Raw genomic sequence first — 22,770 nt, forward strand, 5'->3', positions numbered from 1 at the left:
GCTCAGGGCGCCCACGCATGTGGGTTGAGTCACGTGATAGCAGACTAGCATCCTGTGTCGTCGAGGTTGTTACCCAGGGTGCAGCCGCGACACGGCTCGTGGGGCCCACGGCGCGGGTTCGGCACGTGCAGCCGGGACCTTCCCTGCGCGCCAAGTGCTGCACTGCCCGTCTCTGCTCACACCTGCCCCCGTCCCCCCCATGTGTTCCTGCCTGGGGAGCTGCCTCTGGGGAGAAGACCGGGGCACACTGAGTCATCCCAGGAGAGAAGACGGGGGATCCCAGCGTGGATGGGGAGGTGAGGAAAACAGTGACCTGGGGGCGGGAGGCAGGCTGAGCAGAACGGGGGACCAGACAGCAGCGCCCCAGGCTCGCCCGACACAGCAGGGATGCAAAGGATGCCTGCAGGACATTTCGAGGGGCCACACGTGGGTGTCCGAGATCAGGGAAAGTGCTAGAGCTGCGGGAGGACAGCCAGCACACATGCAGGGCAGCCCCCAGACGCAGGAGCTACGGGTGCTGCTTTTGCAGGTAGTTTTATTAAGTGGGGATCTGTGTAACTCCCAGACAGAGATGAGGTAAAATGGCCATTTCCTCCACCTCTCTCAAGCCTGGACATTTGATGCACTCTGACATCTGCTTAGTCCTTTCTTAGAACAGCCCTGTGTGCGAAGTCACACGGTCACCCGCTGCTGCACCTGAGTAGGGCCATGGGACGTGCCCAGGACGTGCCCAGGACGCAGGAGAAGAGAGCAGGCGGCCCGTGGGTTAAAGCTGCACCCTGCGGAGAAGGGACAGGGCCCCGAGGCGCTGGGGGCAGCCAGCTCAGAGGGGCTGGGCTCCAGTGCCTTAAAATCGCTGCCTTAGTTTGGGCCCTTTTTAAAAAAAGACTAAGTTCGAGTGCCTCAAAAAAGAGATCCCCAATTCTAACTCGATAATTACACGGTGTTTGTTATTTTTCCTACAAAGAACATTGGAGCAGTTTCCAGTTTGGGCCTTTTGCCAGCTCCCGGCCTGGGCCTCTCTGGCCCCCATGTGGGGTGACAGGCCCAGGCTCGCTCACGTGTCCCCCGCCCCCTGCCTCCCTGACTCGGTATCCCTTCAGTTCCACGGTCAGGCGCCCCCAGGCATCCAGCCTTTTGGACCTTACACGAGGCTCAGTTTAGGAACCACAATTACCCAGGGGGAGTTGCTGGGGGGGGGTGTGAATTTAGAGGGTCCATCCGTGAGCCTCCACAGGAGCTGTGCTGGTACTGGGAAGGGAGAGGCACAGTCGGAAAAAGTAAGAATTAACTTATAAATTAGAAGAGAACTTGCCGTCAGCATCAGGGGCACATGTGGAAGGGGACTACAGAAGAATGGGCTGTCCTGGACGCGTGTCTCTCTGTATAAAAGTATGAATTTAAAATGGGTGGGCACTGGCTTTTACAGCTCTCAGCTTCGCCATTCTCATGCTTTTCCATAAAAAAATCAGACTGTTCCTTTCGGTATTCTGCTCACGTGTGTTTTGAGGATGCTGAGGTCCAGTTGAAGCAGTTGTAGTGCTGGAGACACAGGCTGTGTGTTTAACAGTGTGCTTTTGGGGAAAAACCACAGGAATGATGACAAACAACGATATGCAACTCCTGGAGGATATTGTTGAGGATTTGCTGGTCTATTACACACGCACGCACATACACACGCACGGACACACACGCATGCATGTGTGAGAATTTTACCTTTGTCCATTTTATAAAATGTGGCTGAGGCTGGAACAGAGAGGGTAGGAAGTGAATGTTTTCATTATTCATGCTTTCTATGAGCCATTCCAAAGGCTGTTCATTAGAAATTGGCTAAATGTTTGAAGAGATGTAATTTTTAAATTTTGCACGGTGTATTTTTCTGCGGTTTTCAGAACCCAGTGTTGGTCCTTCTGCACCATTGCAGGAACATCTCCTGCTGCTTCAACTACTAGGAAGCAGCTGAGTCTCTTTGAATTCAGCTTCAGTTTTTTCATCATAAAAAAAGTGTGTGAGGTATAATTAAAACTGGGAAAGGGATTCTGAAATCCATATACAGTGATTCTTTGACTTACAGTCTTCCTTTATTCTGGGTTGTTAAAATTCCCAACATTTGCTGACTTGCATGACATCGTAACAATCCTGAAAATTAGATAATAAGAGAAACTTATTATTAAGTTTGAAGATGGAAAACCAGGAATAAGTTAGTCAAATGGGCATACAAGCAAGCTCTGTAGAAATATGTGAAATGTTTATCATTGAATGCAAAACACTATAAAGGAAAGGTTTATTTAGATTTAGATTCATCATCTAAATCATTGTCAAAAGTATTTTTATGTTATTCACTTGGAGTTTCAAAATGACTCAAGTCTAAAGTTTTGGAGAGCTTTAGTAATTTCCATGAAAATCATAATCACTCTTTTTTCTGAAAAATAAATGCACAGACTCAAAATTAGCATCAGTGGCTGTTGAAAGAAGCTGGGTTATCATTTGCTCAGAAGAGGAAGTCTGAGGTAGCTCTACCTCGTTTAGTACTGGGTGTGTTGGACTTTCTGTTGTCTTTGGGGCTCAGGGAGCTGGTATATGTTTGAGGAGAAAATTTTGGCTTTGGGACTGTGGACAAGAAGCGTTTGAGTGAGTGAAGAGGGCACTTCCTGCAGGCATGGCTGCATGGGGGCAGCTGCCTGGAGCCTGCCACGCACTGAGGGTTGAGGTCCCCAGATGCTGAGACGTGTGGCCACCACGGCTGCCTCTTCCTGGGAGCTCCTCCCGCCTTGGCTCTGCCGGGCCGGCCCACTGCTCCCCTAAGATCGTCCTGTGTGCTTCCTTGGGGAACCCTTCGGCGAACCCTTCTGGTCCAGCCCCGCCCCACTCTCTCCTGGCTGGGGAGGCCCTGTGTGTCACCCTGCCCGGGAATGGTCTGCCCTCCTCAGGGCTGGGACTGGGCAGTTGGGGGCTCCAGACTGCCCAGCACAGTGTGGAATGCAGAAGGTGACCAGTAAACGCTGCTGGACGAACAGCGGTTCACAGGGAACTACAACTGATTAATGCACTTGGCGAAATACAAAAAGAATGATGGGTAACAATCTTGAACGATATGACCTTATATCCCACAGTTTGAAGAGGGAAAATTCTGATATTAGGGTGTTCACTCTTATACTCATGACAAAGTGTGTTCTATATCTCTGCACCCTCCCTCTTCTTTTGTGCCCCGCTTTTCTCCTCTAAAGCTCCCCCATTTGAAGGCCTTGTGGTTTCCTTACTAAGAGTTTGCTCTTTTAGTTTTTGTCCAAGGCTGACAGTTGTGTGGAAGTTGGTAGGGTCTGCCTGTCTTCCTGGCGAGCACGGCTCTTTAGTGACAATTAAGCAGGACTGAGGAGGAGCTGTGCCTTATCTCGGGAGCAGGGAGAGGAGACGGGTCCTTGTGGAGCCTGGACACTCGAGGTGGGCAGGAGGAAGCCCACCTCCCAGGAGTCCGCAGTGCCGCCGTCTGAGACGGAAAAGGGGACAAGACAACTTAACTTCCATCTTCTAAGAATGATTTCACGTGCTGAGTCCTCTAGGAAAAAGGCCTTCTGGTTGCAGAGAACTGACTCGGTTTCCTCAAGGAAGGGGGGCATCGTGAGGGCTTCCACGGGGGGCCTGGTGGGGCTGGACGCTCTTCAGTACCGAGGACTTTAGGGCGCCCTCCTGCCTCGTCTCCGTCTCCTTCTTTCACTGTCTTTGGTTTGCCCAGGCTCCATTTGCTACCCGCTGGTCTAGCCTCCTAGTTGCCCTCTGGGTGACGCTGTTCCGTCTCAGCTTTGGCTGACACATGTTGTTGCCTCCTTCCAGCCCTGACCTGTGAAGCTCCCCGTGCCCACGCCTCTGCTTCTCCGCCGCTCCCCTTCGTCCCGGTCTCCTGCTCACACCTTCTTGCCTTTATTCCTTCAAGCTGCAGTTCCCCTGATAACTGCTTCTCTCTCTCAGAATTCCCTGACTCCGGTTCCCAGGATAGCATCCCTCCATCCGTCCATCTTTCCATTGCCGGGTCTTGCAGCCCCCAGGCTCACCCGCGTTGGGAGGCTCCCCTCGGCCCAGGGTGGTGGGTCAGTAGGAGCTCGCCTCCTGCTGCAGAACGTGGTGGCCTTTCAGTGGGGTCCTGGGGGGCCCGTCTTCCCGTCCACGTCGCTGGCATCCAATGTATTTGACATTTCTAATATAAGTCTGTTTCAGAAGCCTCTGTGATTAAGGATAACCGAATTACTAAAACTTGACATCTCTCATGGATGACAGTTAGAATGACTGAGATGAGACGACCACGGGAACACACGAAAGTTATAACCAGGAAGGAAGCTGGGAGATGGGGGTGTGTCCGAGTTGGTTCTTGGGTGAGTGGCACCAATCCAGGCAAGAGCAGGTGACAGTACAGACATGCTGACAGGCGTCCCGGAGGCTCGTCTAAACGCAGACAGTCTTGGCGTTGGGGACCAGGGAGAAGGTAAATAGGAATCCGAAGCTTCTTCGGGAGCCTCTGCTCGTCCCTCCTTCCTGCACTGCTCCTAGCTATACTAGGTCCTCTTAGCTGTAGCCTCTGGGATAATCTGTCACCAACTCATTATGTGGCCTTGGGCTGGTAATTTATTCTCTCCGAAACTCAATTTACTCATCTGTAAAAGAGGGGTAGTGATTATTTCAGCAGCTCGTTATAAGAATTAAATTAGATGGGAAACACTGTTTAAGTGACTGGTACACATTGCCTGGCTCACGACAGGTGCTCAGGCAATCGTAGCAACTAATTCTAGCACATAGGAAGCAGTGACTGGACAATGTGCTGGGTAAAATTTCACTCGTTTCATCATTTAATCCTTATGACAATTCTGAGTGACTTAGTTTTTCTACTCTGTGAATGAGGATACAATAATAATGCTTAATTGAGTGTTTGTTATGTGCGGAGCTCCGTGGCGAACCCCTCCCTGCATTATCCCGCCAGTTAGATCTTCATCTCGCAGTTGAGGAAACCGAGAGCTAAATGTTTAACTTGCCCAGGGCTACACAACTGGTAGGTCACCAGCAGGCTTTGAGTGCGAGTCCGACCGAACCTAGGCTAGTCTAATTCCAGAAGTTTTCCGAAGTCTCATAGTTGCTAAGTGGCAGGGCAAGATCCAGTCTACCTAAGGCTGGCACTTCCTTGGCTCACTACGAGACATACGTGCTGCTTGAATGAGGGATCGCATATTCTAACAGGGACGCTGTGACTGCATCTCAGTGCCATGGCTAAACAGATAAGGGCAGGCTTGGGAAAGGGTAGAGAAGGGGAAATGATTAACATCTGTCAAAATAAGTTGCCTGAGACCTGATGAAATCATTTAACAAACACGCTATTTGCTGTCTATCAGGGAATGACAAATCAGCTCGGTGCTGCGGGGAATACAAGCTGAATAAGGCTGAAACCCTACCTTGGAGGTGCTTTCATTGCAGAGTAGGAGACAGGCAACTAATTCTAAACCGGAGAGCGCTGGGTCAGAGGTCTGCGGTAGTTCAGGGACGGAGCAGTAAATTCCGTGGTGGAAGGAACTGGGAAGGCTGCATGCAGGAGGTGACACTGGCAATGGTTTCATAAAAGGTGATATAAAGCAGCTAACTACAGAGGTAAGATATTGATGAATGATAGTGTTTGCTAACATTAGGTTCTTTGGGTGAAAATGGAGGAAACAGCTACTCTTACTAATCATGTGAGTATTTTGGCATCTTCCTGGACTGCCCTGAATGATTTTTGTTGGAGGGCAGCAAGAAGGGCGTGCTGTGTTCCCCTGAGGTGGGGATCTGGTGGCCCAGGAAGGGTCTGCAGACGTGCAGGGGCCCAGGTGCTCCAGCCGAGTCGTGTGCCGCCCGGAGGCACCGTGTCCCGCAGACTGGCCGCTTCCCGCAAGGTCTTCGCCTGGAGGTTTTAATCTAGAGTTGGGAAATGACCACATCTCCTTACATTCACTCTCAGATTTTCTGGATTTTGCGGTTGTTGTCTGAGACAGTCCTCACCTCCTCGGTCTGATGGCCCCCCTGCATGTTTGAGGTTCGTGGCCTGGGTGCTGACTGTTGGTTCAAGTTATTTTTCCTTGCTGGGTGTATATCGAGCTAAGTTTCTACATCCTAATTTTGTTTAAAGAGGCCGAGTAGGTTTCACCCCCTTGTGGGAAGGATGTGTCCTCATTGCTCCCGGTAGGGGCGAAGCCCCCTGAGGCCGCTTGGGTGGGGTTGGGTTGGTTCTTTGTTGGGTTTTCCTCCCCCAGGTTCCAAGGCCCCGCCCGCTCGGCCTGGCCCAGAGGTCGCTCCCCTCACCAGGTCTTTCTCGGTTCCAGCCCCGCTGTTCCCATGTTCTCTTGCACTTTTCACAGAATAATTGTAACAGTTGCAGGTGTTTCCTTTCACAAAGGCCTGACCAGATGATGGCCAAGAAGAGAGCGCTGTGACCCCAGAGCGGTCACAGGGCCCCCACCCCCGCCAGCGCTGGCCTCAGGGATGCTTGTTTCTCAGAACTGCACGGAACTGCCGTGGTTGGATTGGCTGTAGATGTGGTAACCTTATTGTTTGAGCCCCAGGGTCCTTTTGGAAATGAAACATCACTTAAAAAAGTTTCTTAGCGGATTTTACAATGAAAGAGACCATGTAATATAAACTGTAGTTATTATTAATAAATATCTTTAAAATCGTGTGAGCTGATAGAGCTACTTCCTTGGCTTGGTTTTGCTAGCAGAGTGGGCAGGCTTGATGAGCTAACTGGTCTTTTCCATCTCTAGTATCTGTGACTCTCTGAAATTTCATGTAGACAAATGCAAGCTCATGCACACCGGGAGGAACAATTGAAGCAGCTCATAGCCACCGAGGCTCTGAATTACTCCGCTTGTGAGTGCTCAGGAAAAAGATCTCAATTCACTGTGGATTGCTCAATGGAGACACCTGCTCTGTGCAGTGACAGAAGAATGAATGAGATATAATAGCTGTATTAACTTTGAGAATGAGGAAAAGAATAGTGCAGAAAATAATACAGTGCACATAATTTGGCATTGACTATTTCTGTAATTACAATAAAACATTTTAATGATACACATTGATGTTATGACTTCACCTTCAAATCAGAATTCGGCAGTGGGTCCTTTCATTTCAAAGAAAACAAAGCAGAAATACAAAGGTGCAGAGAAAAAACAACAGACAGTCTCTAAGACATGCAAAGGATTTGCCTGTAATCAGAAACTGAGAACACAGGGACATTTTAATTTAGGCAAAGGAAAAACAAATGATACAAATTTATTTTAAATGAATGAAAGCTTCAGAAAATGGTAAAGCTAGCTTCTGATTATCCTTGGTAATGGAGGTCAGAGATAGGCAGGACAATTGAAATCCCCGTTAATCTCCAACCCTCATTTTAGCTTTTAGTTGCAGCATCCTGTCCTCCCAGAAGTTTTAGCGGATAAACAGATAACAGATCCACACCAGGGTCTGTGGACTGAGCAGCCAGTGAGGGAGGCGTGGTGGGGTTTTGGAAGCACACGCAGCATGGGGGCTAGCAGGCTGCTCCCTGTCTCTCGTGTGTGTGGTCTGAGCCCCGCGTGTAACGCCCGTGGGCCCAGCTCCTCACCCACGACATGGAGAGAACAGTAGCACTTACTCTATGATTTGCTGGCGGACCCTAAATGAGTTACTGAAAGTGGCTGGCGAGCTGTGACGTGGATCCGAGCTGGTTGTTGAGAGCTTTCCTGTTGGTTGGCCTCTGGCATCTGGGGACTCCCCACCCCGTCCCTTCACTTGAATCGCCTCCTTCTCGGTTCATGGGATGTCTTAGAAGATGTATGAAGCATTGAAAGGTCATCTCACGTCATCTTTGCAGCAGCCCTGAGAGGAGCTGCTGCTGTTGGGCTCGTCTTCCTCCTGACATCAGCGAACAGAGTGTCCTCGGGGCATTCCATGGACACGGGGTGATGGCAGACGGGAGAGCCAAACCCATGCTCTACTGTCTCTAGGTGACCCACAAAGTCTAGAAAACTCAGTTATGTGCTTGACCTGACCACTCTGCTGGGAGCGGCCTGCCTTTATTTCCCGAGGAGCTCCGACACCACCCTTGGGCTCAGAGTGCAGGCCCCTCGGAGGCGTCCGTGAGAACCCTCTCTTCCCCGGGAAGGGTCACCCCAGCCACCTCAGCACTCTCCGTTTTCGGTGCTGTACCTCCCAACATAGGATTGTTTAACAGTAGGAACCTTACACCTTCTTCCATAATAGTTGGTCATTTAGTGGAAGAAGTTAGTTAAAGCAGGAATCATGCAAAAGGATGACCTCATTCCTTACATCCTCACTGAACTGAAACTCCCCGGTGCTTCTGAGGCAGGGCCAAGTCCTCATCTTTGAGGCGAGGCTCCCTCCCAGCGCTGTACCCGGCTCTCACATAACCACACCTCTGCGGCTCTCAGTCCTTTTGTGTCTTGGTTTCTTTAAAGCGGGACAAGAGCTTAAAGACACTTGTGAGGCAATCAGATTTTTCCAGATTTAATGATGTTTTACCATTGGGTGTCCAATGCCTAAGTGGACAGTAAATCTTTTTTAACACCTCACCTGTAGTAATGCCTCCCCCAAGCCTTCAACCTGGGTCTTGTAGGAACTCCTTATCTCCTTTGCACTCATACTTCATTGGTTTCAGTAAACTTAATTAAAGGATGTATTGGCAGTAAGAAGGAGAACTCGCATAGGTAGGTTTGAGAACAAACAGACTGAGTCTTGGTGAGAACACAGACCTGCTGGGCACCAGCAGGCAGGTGGCCTGCGGCTCGTTGGAGTATTGTGGGGGCCACAGGTCAGTGAGCAGGGCAGGGCACGGGGGCCTCCTCGGCCTGGCTTCTGTTCCATATCTCTTCCCTAGAAAGGGAGCGCCTTGAAACTCTAGCTTTGTTTCGTGGTTTACCCCAGAACCTAACGTGATGATGGGTTTAGAGTAGGGCCCCAATGAGCATGAACCAACCAACCGCAGACCACACCAGCAGAAACTAGGCTCAGCTTTGCCACGATGCCTCCTCAGGCAGGGAATTCAGCAGCAGTGCACTGTCCAGAAGTTGGATTAGAGAAAAAAGGAAGGAGATAGGACATGAATTTCTAATACTGCAAGAAGATAAAATGATACATGCAATTAAATCATTTAAAAATATAGGGTAGCTCTAAAAAACTGCATCTGTGTAAAACACAGTTAACCTGGGCGGCTCAGTGGCAGCATGCAACAGTGGGGCAACATGCCTGTGAACGCTTCAAAAGGGCTAGTTAGGTTCTGACCTGAGGAGAGAATCTGCTCACAGAGCCACAGTATCTGACTACAAAAAAACATCTCTCTGAGGATTATGTCAGGACCAGTGGGTCAGGGAAAGAATTCCTTTCCTGATCTGTCCTTGCAGTGCTGAGGATATTAAATGCTTCTTGTAACAAGGTAAAGCACCTAGAACGGCGCTCGGGAGGCGTGTGGGGCCAGAGCTGACGGATGTGAAACTGGACAGAGACATTCGGTGAGGGCTGTTGTTTGGGAGAGGGGCCGAGTGTTGGTGACGGCGGTGATATTCTTTTTCCTAAGATAAAGCTGCAAAACCATTTAACCCCATTCTCAATAGATGGATTTCAATGTGAATCAAGTGTGCTGGGGAACAGCAGAGTTGAGAGTTACAGAAACCTCAAGTTGACATGACGAGGACATGAGATGAGAGACAGGCCCCTTAGATGGAAATAATTCTCCATACTGTCTGCTCTGAACGTCCTCACTAATTCTCCACGTTGGGGATCTGCAGGCCACTTCCAGTTATTAATTCTCGCGGCCTTCGAGAGGTTGGGGAGGAAAGAAGGAGTGGGACTAACGGCATATGAGGCCTTGTGGCCCGTCGTTACCTAAGTGGTAATACGTGGGAGCACATCCCTTTGATCAGAAGAACTGTGTGGCCTTCTGTGCCTCTGGAGAGGAGAAACGCTGCCAATTAATCTAGGACATGCCATCCGTGTTAGACTGCTGCTCAATTTCAGAGCTATGGAAATGTGAAAAAAATACACATCTTGGGAACAACGTGCGGTGGTACCTCGTTTACTCCTCCCATCACGTTTAAAGTAAGTATTAATATTGCCGGACAAAGAAGGTGAGGCTCAGAGAAGTCAAGTCATTTGCCTAAAGTCAGAGAGCATCACAGCAAGGCCTACCCCGCTCTGCTCTGTCTCAGAACCTGCTGCTGGCTGAGACCGGTCTTGCTCAGGTTGGAGAGACTTAAAATAAGGAAGGAAAGCATCGTGCTCCCCGGAAAGCGCCGCACTTGCCCCTGTCTCCCCGGGGCGTTTCCCCGGGGGACACTGGACAGGCCCTTAGTGTTGGTGGCCATCAAGACGGTTACCGGTGAGGGAAAACTGAGCCCCTCTGGGCCGACACCTGCTCCCCACCTCCACCCAGGGCCCTGGGCAACGGGGAGCCTTGGGCCGCAGCCGATCCGACAGGGCGGTGAGCTTGGCTTTGACCTCGGCATGGGTCCTAGCCCTGGCAGTGGGGGCTTGGGGCTGCCTCTTCGAATCAGGGCCTGTCCCGCATTTGGGAACAGGTGTCGGCATCCCCTGGCAGCTTCCTTTCTCTGGTGGGACATCCTGAGTTTCTTGTAGGACCTGGTGGAGCAGTTCTCAAAGTCCCTCTCGCTCCCGTGTGCGTGAGCCTGGTCCCGAGTGCATTTCAGCGTGTTGGGGACCTTTAAAGAAAGGCCTTCGGGTTGTCCACCGACTCGGGACGGTCCACCGGCGCCCGCCCCTCTCGCCAGTTCCCAGACTGCTGTGGCCCCCAAGTGCGTCTGGTCGTTTCCACACCTCCTCCCCGCCTGTGTTTTCTTTAACGTTTTTATTGTGAAATATAACATATCCAAAGAAAAGAAAGAAAAAGCCATAATTTTCAAAGTACACTCCAACAAGTAGTGACAGAGCAGGTTTACACCGTCCCACTGCTTCCCATTTCTCCTTCCAGCTGTTCCAGAGCCTTGCGGCCCGAGGGCAAACCGTTGTGGTGCTCCAGCCCGTCTTTGTGCGTCCTCCGTCCCCTTTGATCCTTCCACTATGCGGGCAGCCTGAACTTTTGTAATTTATATGTTGGATAAGTTCTTTCTGCTTCTGTTACTTTTAAAAGTTGTTCTGATTGACACTTTGAGAAATTTTTTTGCATTTGATGATTATCTCTCCCAATTTTGTGACATCCAGAAATGAGATAGTTTTCAGTGTTTTCTGTGGCTTTAAGTATATCATTGCTGGACAAATTGAAACAGACAGGGCCACGGCACAGCCCTTTGGGGAGTCGTGAGAAATCTCTTGGCTGATCCGTCTCCCACATCCCTGGTCCTCCTGTTGCCCGCTGCGTTTCTGCATCTCATCTGTACGGACACCAGGTGCCTTTCCTATGCCGTCTCTCCTAACCGGTGCCAACCCCCCACCTACCAGGGTTCTGTTGCAGTTAGCAAACGTGGCCGCAGGGGCCAAGTGGCCCACCTGGCATTACCCTATTGGTAGGACCAGACTCAGGGTTTGCACCCACGTCTCCACACCCATTGCAGTCCCAGCAGCTGTGCCGGTTGTGACCGGCCCTGCTGACCACAAGGACCCAAATGTCATAATAGAACTCCACTGCCCCCTCCTTCAGAGAACCAGCAAACAAGGGTAGACTCGCACCTTGTCTCCCAGTGGCCTCTTTTAAAGTAAATAGTAAAACAGAGTTTGCATAATTCACAATCGCCAAAAGATGGAAACAAACCAAATGCCCATCAACAGACGAGTGGATCAACAAAATGTGGTTATACATACGATGGGATATTATGCAGCAGTAAGACAAAACGACGTCCTGAAGCCCATGACAAGATGGATGAGCCTTGAGGACATAATGCTGAGCTAAATTAGCCAGACACAAAAGGATAGACACCATATGATTCCATTTTATGACCAGCATAAAGGTGTAATCAGAGACTTATAATACAGAATACAGGGGCTTAGAGAGACATAGAAGCTAGAGATGGGTGAACCGTTAGCTAATGAGGTTGAACTGCGATGTAAGGGAATAGATAGGAGTGAAGGTGGTTCTCTAGTGGGTCTAGAAGTAATATTACCATATTGAAGATGAACAAGATTGAAAGGGGTTGTATAGACCTATGTGTCCCACTGATTCACACTAGAAATATGATTGAGTTTTTGTAAGAATTACTTCAAAAATATGATTCTTGTATAAAAAGTGTTTAAGTCCAGGGTACAGGAGGAAAACTGCTATTGCATGCTATGAGCTATGTTCAAAAGGAAACCATCAGCACTACCACAGCAACAGCAGAGGTAAATAATGGGGTGAGGGACAAGAGTGAAAGGAGGTGTAGATTCCCTATTTGATGAGGGTGTGTTTACTGGTTTTCTGTCTCTTGGGAACGATGAAATTATCTAAAATTGAGAATGTTGATGGACTGTGGGCTTTGGGCCCTCTACGTGATGCCCAGTGAATGCAGGTGATTGAAAGATGCACTGACGGAGAAGTAGTTTGGTGAACGATGGGGCATACTTATGAATGAAGGTTGTGCTGCTACAAAAAGGAACAATGTTGTGAGACATGCAGTGATGTGAATGAGCATGTGGGACATTTGATGAGTCAAAATAAGCCAGAAACAAAACAACAACAATGGTGTGGTCACCTGTAGAAAATGCATATAGAAAACAGGGACTAGATTATAAGCTTTTAGAGCAGACAGATTAAGTCCAGAGTGGTGATTATTATTTCTGAACTCTGAGAGGCTGTTTTATATATATAATCTGATATTTGGAGATAAGAAAGAAGCTGAACAGGATGGGGTTAAAGTAATTCAGAAATAGGGGTAAAGAAGATAGTGTCTATATTTTAGAACCACACAACTCTTTGAGACTAATGGAAGAAAGGTTTATTTGATCTGGAATGGAAATTTTCTGTAATGCATAATCTAATTCAGCCTATCTGTATAGCTCATTTGAACAATTGAAACACAGGAAGCACAGAATAAAAAAAAGGCCCTTTAATCCTGTATAGATTATTGCAAAGCCTGGATACATCCTAGAGTATATTAAGCAGATAATCAAAATGTATTGGCAAACTCCCCTGAGGGAGGGGAGAAAGACTATGGAACTATTAAACCTCACCATCAAGGAATCCCCTGATACTGTGTCAAACTTCAGGGACACCCAAACCAACAGGCCATGCCCTCGATCAGGAGGCTTACTCTTCTGAAGCTTATATAGGTAGCAGAGAAGCTTAGCCTAACTATAGGCATGCCTAAGAGTTACTTCTGGAGGACCTCTTTTGTTGCTCAGATGTGGCCTCAGTCTCTCCAAGCCCAACTCTGCAATCATTGCCCTCTCCCCTAGGTGGGACACAACATCCAAGGGTGAAAGTCTCCCTGACGACATGGGAGATGACTCCCAGTGGTGAATCTAGACCTGGCACTGTGGGATCAACAATTATATCCTGACCAAAAGGGGGAAAAGAAGCATAATGAATAAAGTATCTGTGGCAGAGAGAGTTCAAATAGAGTCAAGAGGCTACTCTGGAGGTTGCTCTTACACAAACTTCAGTTAGACCTTGCTACCTATCATAACCTGCCAACCCCCAACCAGGACCATTCCAGCCAATCCTAAAGAACACCTAGGGCAATATATAAGGTTCCACAAGGGTTCCATGCACTAGGGTAACTTTCCAGAAAGTTACAACCTCCAGATGGGTCCCTGGTCCAGATAAGTCCTGAAACCTAGAGGGCCCAGCCTCTCCAGAACATCAGATAGTTCCATCTCTTGCCCCTATCAGTACAGCCCCTTCCAATATCAAAAATTTAGAATGGCCATAGCCCAAACACCCCTAAAGAGAGGGATGGAAAGATCAAAGGTGATGGTGGAGTTATATAGAGAAGATAGGGCTTAACAAATGAATATGAATGCTGAATCATATGTTGATATCCCTTTTAGTGAATTTGTAACCCATGCCAAGCTCTGAAATATGTCCTACAACTAATTGTGCTGCTGTGATTGGAAATTTATAGCTTTTTTGTATATACATTATTGTTCACAAAAAAGAAGGAAAAAAAGTTGATTGTGATGATAAAAAAGTATTTAAGCCCTCTAGCCTCCTATATTCTGGAACAGCTAGAAAGAAAAATAGGAGAGGATGGGATGGTAGCCCGTGACAAACTCTGGGATCTGTCCTGTAACCGCTTGTTGAAGAGAGCTTTGAAAACGATTGCTTTTTTATTTCTTTGCTTTGTATATATGTTGTATTATACAATAAAAAAAGTTGAAAAAAAGAAAACAGTTTGAAAAAGAAGATACTTTCCTGGGTGCTCTGGGCAGTGGCACTCTCTGGGTCCTTAATGCCAGGAACTGGGACCCAGAGAAAACAGAATTTTAAGAAGCTTGTAATGAGATGTTCCCTCAACTCTTGCTAATAAAGCCACACATGCAAACACTCATGCACATACTGTAGCAACCAGTGTTTGAAAGACTTGCTTTTACTCCCTCAAGGACATGCTAAGAGGACTTCATATTTCAGAAGAAATAACTGTCCTCAAGTTAATAATTAAAAAAAAAACAACTCAAGTGTTGCAGAGACGCACCCCAGCTTCTCCAAGCATGACTGCTGTCTAATTTGTCGGTAGGCAAGTAGGTGGGTTGGCATGAGTGGGACTTGCAGGGTGGCAGCCCCTGGTGAGGTGAGCCGTGTTCTCAGGAGATGCCATCTGGGTGGGTTCTCTGTTGCGCAGGGATTAATCTTTGGCAGATCCCTTAATATTCCTGGAGGAGACTCTTTATTAAAAAGGAATAAAAGTGCTTGCTTCGGCAGCATATATACTAAAATTGGAACGATACAGAGAAGATTAGCATGGCCCCTGCACAAGGATGACACGCAAATTCGTGAAGTGTTCCATAAAAAATAAAAAAAATTAAAAAAGGAATAAAAACAAAGCACCCTTACTTCATAGTGCATCAAGATTCTCAGCCATAATTAATAACAGGTGGTTTGCAATGAAATAGTGTACTAACAGTATGTGTAATTTCAATAACAACAGGGACATTGAGTTGCCCTCTTATCATAAAGAGAGTCAAGGTCAGCGCATGAAGCAAAAGGAAGCAAATGAGGAAGGTGCCATGTGGCTAGACGCCTCCGCTGTGAGGAACTGCACTAAGCGCCTTTGTCCAAGGCAAAGTCACTTCAGTGAAATGAAATCACCAACACAATTGATTGAGGGAAACCCCAACACACTAATTCCATCTCCCTGGGATGCTAATGCAGTACAGTAAAGAATTAGGGAATTAGCTGAAATTTTATCTGTTTTTCTGAAAAGGAACCACTCAACTCAAAATTAGTTGCTAGGGGAAATGGCTTTACATTATTTCCCCTAAACCTACCTTGGGGATTGAAGGTCTGTGGGCAGAGGGCAGCTGCGGACCTGCCATCTATGTCCGAGGGCACTGTTAACACACTGCATAATTTTCAGCAAGTCCCAAGTGACTTTTTCTGACATCCATTCCATGTAAAACAATGGAAACCTATTTCCATGCTTATTTGTGTCTCCCAGGAGCCCTTAAATGCTGTTGTGAAGATTAAAGGGCTGGACCCTTCTTATTCCTTCCTGTGATTATTCATAATTTTCTAAGATCATCTTATTGACCAACCCAGCTCAAAGATGAATTTTAGAGACTATTTGTTCATTCATTCGTTCATCCAACAATATTTATCAAGTGCTTTCTGCATGCCATGTTCTGTGCTACGTAGTAAGAGGCACAAAGCGTAGAGTAAGATTTGGTTTCCGTCCTCCAGAAGCTAATAGTTCGGTAGGGGGTAAGACACACAGATAACTGTGATACAAAGAAGCACATGCTGGATGCTTTAAGAAGGTTCAAAGTCCTGTAGGGAGTTCGGGTCTAGTCATGTTGAAGACCAGAGAAAGCTCCGTGGAGTTGGTAACATTGGACAACAGGACTTGGACTTCATAGGACCTCAGCAGACAGTGGGGGAAGCATCACTCCAGACCCAGGAGATGCTTAAATAAAAGCAAGGCATGTCCCTCGAGAAGCACGTAGACCAGTTTTCCCAGAGCATAGGATGAGGGTAGGCAGGTACGGTGAGAAAAGAGAAGGAGAAGTTCAGGATATAAGGTGGAGGGTCTAAAACACGAGGTTAGAAAATTATGATTTAGTTTCCTAGGCAGTGGGAAGCCATTGGAAATTCTTGATCAGGAGAGTGACATAAGCGGACGTTTCCTTTTAAAAGACTTATCTGGCAGTTGTACATGAGGTGGAAGGTCGAAGGGTCAGGCAAGAGCCTGGGAGACCAGTTAGAGGTGCTGAAGTTATTCAGGCGAGGTGCGATGAGAACTTGAATTAGGGGTGAGAGCAGTGCAAATGCAAAGAGGGGTTGAGCTTGTGAAACACCGCGGAGATAGACTTGCTAGGACTTAGCAATGGATGGGATGGAGCAGGGAGAGCGTCATGCCAGACAGGTCACTGGCGGAACAAAGCTACTGGTAAGACAAAAGCAGGTGCGTGCACTGCCACACCCCACTGCGTGCACTGCCACACCCCACTGCCTGCACTGCCACACCCCACTGCCTGCACTGCCCCACCCCACTGCATGCACTGCCCCACCCCACTGCCTGCACTGCCACACCCCACTGCCTGCACTGCCACACCCCACTGCCTGCACTGCCACACCCCACTGCCTGCACTGCCACACCCCACTGCATGCACTGCCACACCCCACTGCCTGCACTGCCACACCCCACTGCCTGCACTGCCCCTCCCCACTGCATGCACTGCCACACCCCACTGCCTGCACTGCCACACCCCACTGCCTGCACTGCCCCATCCCACTGCATGCACTGCCCCACTCCACTGTGTGCACTGCCACACCCCACTGCATGCTCGGGCCAGGGACTGGCAGGTCTAGGAGCAATCTTTTCTAAGGTGATTGTTTTAAAAACAAATCAGATCTCATCGCACCTCTGCTTAACAGCCTGCCCATGGCTTTTCCCTGCATTTGGAATCAATGGGTCCAAAACCGGGGCCTGAGGTAAGCCCTCGCCAGCGGCCCCTGCCTGCCTCTAACCTGGCACTCGCCTCGGCCTCAGCGTCGGCCCGGGCCCTCACTCCATCCCTCATGGCACGAGGCTCCCTCTGGCCCTAGGACCTTTGCACTTGCTGTGCCCTCTGCCCTGTGCCCTCTGCCCTCAGCTCTGTCATCAGGCCGCAGCATAAACCTCATCTCCCAGGAGAGGCCCGGTAACCAGCCACAGCCTGTCCTTATCCCTGGTCTTTTGTGAGCTCTTTGCAGCGTTTAGCAGAGCCTGAGGGGATCTTATTGATTGTTTATTTGGTTTGTGTCTGTTTGCCACCACCGAAAGTCAGCTCTGAGCGTGTGTTTTGTTTCTTCGCCTCTAGATTAGCACCGGGCACCTGCCAAGTGCTTCACAGATAATTGTTGAGTGAATGGACAGGTTCTGTTTGGGGACTGTTGGCCTTTCGTGCAGATGTAACATTCAGGCAGAGACGGGCAGCAAGAACCTGGTTACGTGAGGTTAGAGCTCAAGAGAGGGCAGGTAGCATTTGTCTTATGAGAGATGAAAAGCTGGGTGAATGCATCAGAGCTCCTAGGCCTTTTCTGTCTTTGTAAAATTATTTTTTAATTTTGGGGGTGCCTGGGCCGGGAGTAGAACCAGGTCCCCTGCCTGACAGGCGGACGTTCTGTCACTGACCCACTGTGCACCCCTCCTGCGCCTTTTTTGAGCAAAGTTACTTTACTAACTGCCTCATCCCGACAACAACGTGTTAAAACACACAGCGCTTCTGCTTCACAGGTGTCCAGGTGTGTGTGCACCCTCCCCTCCTCCACCACGTCCTCTTGGCAGCGCCGGTGCTCCTTGTCTGAAATCGTTGAGTCCTGTTTTGGAATTGCAGCACCTTAATAATGATGATAAATAGTAATAACCACCACCCAGGCCCCTGGAAGGAGGAGGGCTACGTGTGTTCATACATCATCTCAGTTACCCCCGATAACCCTGCAAGGCAGGTCAAATGCTTCCCTGTCTTGTCCTTGAGGAAACTGAGGCTCAGAAATGTTGGTTCCTTGAACTCTCAGTCCTGAGGTTTCAGCTTGGCCTGTGTGACGCCAAAGCCCGCACGCTTAACCGCTTCGCAGTTGCCTCTGGGGGCGGGATGATCTCTCTCTCCCTCTGATGTGACTTTTGGAAACAGCCAGAAGCCCTAGGACCGAATTCTGGTCTGTGCTCTCAGACCACTTGGTCCCCCCACAGGGAAAGGGGGACAAAGCTGCTTCCTGTGACTTGTCCATCTGCAAAGCAAATGCGATGCTGCGGCACTCACTGTCTCACTCCTTTCCTTTTCTCCCAAGAAACAACCAACTTTGATTCTTCCAGGGCCTGACCGTCCAGTTGGTGGACGGCTGAGCCCCTCGCTTCCCTCGACTGCCATCTTTTAGGAGTATTCTAGAGCATGTTAGGGCTTCCAGATGAAGTTACGGAAGGGAGGGACGGGAGACTGACCACGAAAGGAACGGAAAAAGGGAGTCAGAAGCAGCTGCCACCTTACATCGGAGACACGGCGTCCTGCTCTGTGACGTGAGTCTTCTGTGTCCCCCTAGGTTTGGCCGCACTTCCTCTTCACACATTTATTTAAACCATGAAATGTGGGATCTTTAAGCAAACTGCTAGGGAGTGGGGATTGCTGTTCCCTGGGATTCCACGCGTCATGGATATGAAATGCTCAACACAGCCCTTGGTACCTAGCAGGTTCCCGTGGATGGTTGGTCCCCATCCCTCCTGCCCGCTCGCTTCTACTCCCTTCCTTACCAGCTGCCAGCCCTTTCCTGGAAAACCAACACAACACTTTCGACTTCCATCTCCGAGCTGCTAGAACCCAAAATGACTGTTTCTTAACATCCTCATCTGCTCGGTTGATCTTCGCTGAGAGCCCACAGCCAAGGGCCGGGTGAGCCAACGTTTGTAATGGTGTGGTGAGCATATTTTCTAATTGACCAAGACAAATGCTGTGGTCATGAAAGCATTTCTAGAGAAAACATTGGTGATAGGAACCACGCCCGAAGATCTACAGTGTGTGGTTGTTCTATCCCTCCAAATATGTCAGTGAATCAAAAAGCCATGGTTGTCCGTTCTTCAGGTGAATGGATGTTGGGGCCACACCGGGAAAGAGATAGCTTCGTACTGGGAACAAAGTATATTCATAGTCTGGGACTGTTCCAGATTTTTTGGAGCCTGAAGCTTATATACTTGGGGGACCCTCAAAACTTATTCCGTTTTAGGTATCCAGAATTAGGTGCAGGGCTTGACAGAGGCCTGGGAAAGTGAGGGGCCCCAAAGCTAAAGCTTCATTGGCTTTCATCTTTGGGTTGTAGGTTCAGACCTAAGTTTGCAGGTTTCTTTATGTTTAAGGCATCCCAGGAGGGATGTCTGGGGAGGGGAATACAGCTAATCCTAGAAGGGTTCTGGAAAGGGGAGGCATTGCGTCAGGTATCGTTCATTAACTAACGATGTATGGAAGCAAGAGGAATGAGTAAATTGGACCCTGTGGGATGCAGTCGGCTGGTTTTCTGCAGGTGGGGTGGAGGCTGCACAGCCGCACACGGTACAAGAGCTTCCCTGTGGGGAGGGGCTTCCCCCACCGTGCTAGTGTGACCCGTGGGCAGTTTTGGTTTACTCAGTGAAGGGGTATCGTATTTCTTACTTTTTGTTAGATTTTATGTATGTGTGTATTTTTATTAGAGAAGTTGTAGGTTTACAGAAAAATCATGCAGAAAACACAAAGTTCCTGTATATATATATATATATATGTTACACACATACACACAGTTTTCCTTATTAATAACACGTGGCATTAGTGTGATCATTTTGTTATACTTGATGGAACAATTTTAAGTACACTATTAAATATAGTTTAAATCAGTTTACATTAGGGTTCACTGTGTTCTCCCTTCCTATGGCTTTATAACATTTTTATTCTAGTAACGTATATGCAACCTAAAATTTCCCCCTCTTGACCCCATTCAAGTACATAATTCAGTGGTGATTATATTCATTGTGTCACCACCACCCGTTACCAAAGCTCTCCCAACCCTTCAGGCAGAAACTGTGCACCAACCAAGCCTTAAATTCCCGTCCCTGCCCCTCCCTGGCACTGGTGACCTATATTCTGGTTTCTGACCCTATGAATTTGCTTATTCCAATTATTTCATTTCAGTGAACCCACACAACATTTGTCCTTTGGTGCCTGGCTCACCCAACATGGCGTCACCAGGTTCACCCACATGGTGGCGTGTCTCAGAACGTCAGCCCTCTTCAGGCTGAATGACAGTCCATTGTATGCATACTCCCTGTTTTGTTTAGCCATGCATTTGTCCATGGACATTGGGGTTGCTTCCATCGTTTGTCAGGTGTGAATAATGACACAGGTATGTGCTCGAGCCCCTGTTTCCATCCTGTGTGGTATTTACCTAGAAACGGGATTGGCCGCTCATGTGGTTGTGGCGCGCACTTAGTCTTCCGAGGACCGGACCGCTTTCCGCAAGTGGCTGCACCACTTCCCAGTCCTACAGCAATGGCGCGTGCTCCTCTCTCTCTCCATCTTTTCCAACACCTCTTCTTTTCCCTTATTTTAATAGTAGCCATCAGAGTAGCACAAAAATGGTATCTCACCATGGTTTTGAGTTGCACTTTCCTAATGGCTAAGATTGTGAAGTCTCTTCATGTGCTTTTTGGCCATTTGCTTATTTCCTTCAAAGAAATGTCTATGTGAGTGTTTTGTCCACTTTTGATTGGGTTGTTTGTGGGTTTTGTTTTGGTTTTTATTTTGTATGCTGAATGGCAGGGGTCACATTTCATTCTTTTTTCATGTGAGTATCTCCTTATTGCAGCACCATTTGTGGAATTTTTCTCTTTTGGTTTGGTTTTTCGTTTGTTTTTGCTTGTTTGTTTGCTTGGGAAGTGCACGAGTCGGAATTTGAACCCAGGTCTCCCACATGGCAGGCAAGAATTCTACCACTGAACTACCCTCGCATCCCCATTGTTTGTGTTTTTGTTGTTGAATTGTAGGATTTCCTTACATATGCTGAATATTAAACCTTTATCGGATATGCAGTTCCCAAATATTTTCTCCCATTCAGTGGGTTGTATTTTTATTTTTATGATGAAATATTTGATGTACAAAAGTTTTTAATTTTGATGAAGTCCCATTTATCAATTTGTCTTTTGTTGCTCTAGTTTTTATGTAAAGTTTAAGAAATCATTATTGAATGCAGGTCTTGAAGATGCTTCCCTATGTTTTCTTCAAGGAGTTTCATAGTTTGGTTTTATATTTGGGACGTCAATCTACTTTGGGTTAATTTTTGTATGTGGTGTGAGGTAAGGGTGTACCTTCCTTCTCTGCATATGGATATCCAATTTTCCCTGCACCATTTATTGAAGAGACTTCTTTTCCCATTGTGTGCACTTGGCAGCTTGTCAAAGATCAGTTAGCTGTAGATGTGAGGCTGATTTCTGCACTCTCAGTTCTAATCCGTTGGTCTCTGTTGTCTGTCCTTGTGCCAGTACCGTGCTGTTTCCAACACTGTGTCTTTATGAAACTCAGTTTCAAAATTCGGAAGTGTGAGTCCTCTGACTTCGTTCTTTTTCAAGATGTTTTTGCTATTCAGGATCCCCTTACCCTACCATCTAAATTTGACGATTGGCTTTTCTGTTTCTACAAAGAAGGCTGTAAGAATTCTCATTGAGACTGCAGTGAATCTGTAAATCATTTTGGGTAGAATGGACATCTTAATGACATTTAGTCTTCCAACCCATGAAACAGAAAGTCCTTCCATTTATTTAGGTCTTTGATTTCCTTTAGCAATATTGTGTAGTTTTCCATGTGCAAGTCCTTTACATCTTTGTTTATATTTATTACTAGATATTTGGTTCCTTTAGTTACCATTGTAAATGGAATTTTTTCTCTTGATTTTCTCTTTAGATTGTTCATTACAAATGTATAGGAACGCTACTAATTTTCACATGTTGTTCTTGCACCCCGCTACTTAGGTTTTTTTTTTAGCTCTAGTAGCTTTGTGGTGGAATTTCCACATTTTCTAAATATAGGACCATGTCATCTGCAAATAGGGAAAGTTTCTTTTCTTCCTTTCAGATTTGGATATGTTCTATTTCTTTTTCTTACCCTGGATGGAACTTCCCATGCAATGTTGAATAACAGTGGTGACAATGTGCATCCTTGTCTTGTTCCTGATCTTAGAGGGAAAGTTTTCAGTCTTTGACCATTGCATATGATGTTAGCTGTGGGTTTTTGTATACGGTCTTTATCGTGTTGAGAATGTTTCCTTCTATTCCTAGTTTTCTATGTGTTTTTACTATGAAGGGGTAGTGGTTTTTATCAAATACCTTTTCTACTTCAGTTGAGATAGTCATGTGTTTTCTGTTCATGTGCTTTAGATTAGATTTTCTGGTAACTTGTTAAGGATTCATAAGGGATATTCATATGTAACTTCCTTTCCTTGGGTATCTTTATCTCACTTTGGGATTAGGGTGGTGCTGGCCTCACAGAAAATGTTAGGAAGTGTTTTTTTCTCTTTGATTTTTTTTAGAAGAGTTTGAGCAAGATTTGTGTTAATTCTTCTTGGAATGCTTGGTAAAATTCACCAGCGAAGTCATCTGGTCTTAACCTTTTGTTTGTTGGGAGGTTTTG

The 22,770-nt window shown here is 47.5% G+C and overlaps 1 protein-coding gene and 1 non-coding gene across 2 annotated transcripts in view; both read left to right on the forward strand.

Annotated features, from left to right (window-relative positions):
* The window catches only part of LOC143679692 (uncharacterized), a 78,635-nt gene that overhangs the window by 3,273 nt on the left and 52,592 nt on the right, over positions 1-22,770 (forward strand).
* Positions 14,836-14,942, forward strand: LOC143681793 (U6 spliceosomal RNA). Its single transcript, XR_013174852.1, has one exon. It is a non-coding gene; the product is annotated as a U6 spliceosomal RNA (small nuclear RNA).

This window comes from Tamandua tetradactyla, chromosome 4, assembly GCF_023851605.1.
Source record: "Tamandua tetradactyla isolate mTamTet1 chromosome 4, mTamTet1.pri, whole genome shotgun sequence".
NCBI classification, from domain to species: domain Eukaryota; kingdom Metazoa; phylum Chordata; class Mammalia; order Pilosa; family Myrmecophagidae; genus Tamandua; species Tamandua tetradactyla.